This window comes from Triturus cristatus, unplaced genomic scaffold (genome assembly GCF_964204655.1).
Source record: "Triturus cristatus unplaced genomic scaffold, aTriCri1.1 SCAFFOLD_118, whole genome shotgun sequence".
Taxonomy (NCBI): Eukaryota; Metazoa; Chordata; class Amphibia; order Caudata; family Salamandridae; genus Triturus; species Triturus cristatus.
This window is the reverse complement of record NW_028187322.1, coordinates 1,665,935-1,667,896: the sequence shown is the minus strand read 5'-3', so window position 1 is coordinate 1,667,896 and position 1,962 is coordinate 1,665,935. Positions and strand designations below refer to the sequence as shown.

The following is a 1,962-nucleotide window of genomic DNA, read 5'->3' as shown; positions in this document are numbered from 1 at the left end:
TGTAAATGCAAGGGTTTGACACGTAGAGTGTTCTCTCTGAAACAGCCAACGCGCGTTTCGTCACCACCGTGACTTCCTCAAGGCTGTAAGGTAATAGTAGAACAAACATTGAAGTGTTCCGACATCAGTGCACAAGCTACTTTAAATGTCCGTTTCTAAAAGTTTTTATTTAAATACTATTAAAAAAGATATATGTCAGTGACAGAAGACCGCTTAAAAACGATTTCTATGTTTTAATATCACCCTAAAAACACGAGCCAAAAATAAAAGTGAAAAGACATGCAGAGATTGGAGTAATGTGGGAAGCGTGAAAAAGACTCCGAGTACAAAAGAAACAGTCATACCAAAGAGTACCAAAGTCAAGCCAACTGAAAGGGTGTTCGTGACTATGAGAAAAAAGCTAGAAACCAGTGAAATAAAGAGGATCTGTGAGTCAATGTCCACTCCCAAGATATAGTGAGAAGAAACTACTCCATTAATATGGAACAAGAATACAAAAGTATTTTAACGAAAAGTAAAGTGAATCTGAAATGGTCCCCCTATTGACCCCAAGTATAACTAGTCAAAAGAAAAGAATTGAAGAGTATATATAGAAACATTATGTAGTCCAAATTCTTGTATTTGTAAATCACCTTCAGCTATGATGGTTGTAAAAGAGTTAGCGATGGCTATAGTCGGCCCGATCCCCTAGATTTCTCCGCAATCCCTCGAAAATATCTCGATGACTCCGGATATTCACTGTCTCGTAAGGTTGAAAAAATCGAAGCTGGAGAAGGAGAAAAAGCGAACCAGTCCTAGCAAAATTAGATAGTCCATTTGAGCAAGCGTTGATAATTCTAGAACCCAGGCCAATACATTATATTGTCTGTACCTATAACCGGACAGCTAGACATTCACCTTATATGGCTTCTTATATGTGGAAGAGAGGATTGTCCTATATTAGGATCGTGTACACCCTCCAAAGTCCTGGAGAGTGTTGAAGTCCAGTAAGCAGTAAGTAGTTTGGTGCGATTTGGCAAAAACTACATATAAGACAAGAAAGAAATGAAGTTACAAAATGTGTTTTTTTTTTTTTTTTTCTTTAAAAAAAAATTTTTTTTGAAGGTCATCAGGCCTTGTTATTTGTAAAACACATCAAATGAGCGTGACTTACATAAAGCACGTTATAGTTTAAGGACACAGGCTCTTACATCCAGAAGTGATAGATATCCCTGTCATTCTATCCGAATAAATAAAAGTCTATGGAAAGAAAAAAGTGTGCACATTCAATACATAGTAGGAAGGATTTGTTTAATTTGAGTATGAGATTCCTCATATTTAATAATAAAGCTAAAATAGTAAAAATAACTATGTCTAGCTCAAAAGCACTTACGAAGTCACCAGCAAGCTATATACGCTCTGCTATTCGTCAAGTATCCCGTGAATTCTTCTAAGGCACCATGATAAGGTCCTAAAGTTCAAGAATATAAAAATAAATATCACTAATGTGTCAAGCCCAACATATAACTGGTTGTTACAAGTTTAAGTAATTTTGAAAAACAGGAAAAGATGGATCCTAAGTATTCGGCCATCGTTAGTGCTACGGTATCCAGTTATGGCATTTACGGCAATTTATCTCCGATTACGAGTGTAAGGACTACTAACCACCAACAAAAACCTCCCGTCACACACTACACTGTCCACCGCATTTACCTTCAGTCTGTAAATTGTGACTTCCTAAGAATCCTCCCGTCCGTAGCCTTCCTGCATCAGATAGACCCGCCCGAGGTCTGATTTAAAAACCAATTATGTCCCGGAAGTGTTCCCTGCAATGTCACGAGTGAGCAAGCAAGCAAGTTAAAAAACGGACTATTGCTCATCGGTATGGGCGCCATGTTGGAATGGGGAAACAAAAGAGAAATGAGTTCCGTTTAATCATTCCTAAGCCATATGTTTAGGTCGCGGTTTTCTTTATCTGTTCGA

General features: G+C 37.7%; 1 long non-coding RNA gene across 1 annotated transcript; it reads right to left on the bottom strand.

The window, feature by feature from the left end:
• Window positions 1-897: 897 nt before the first annotated feature.
• On the bottom strand, window positions 898-1,402 carry LOC146771966 (uncharacterized). The gene is made up of 3 exons (XR_014975149.1): window positions 1,373-1,402; window positions 1,154-1,239; window positions 898-1,022 (listed from the first exon to the last, which is right to left on the bottom strand). It is a non-coding gene; the product is annotated as an uncharacterized LOC146771966 (long non-coding RNA).
• Window positions 1,403-1,962: the final 560 nt, after the last annotated feature.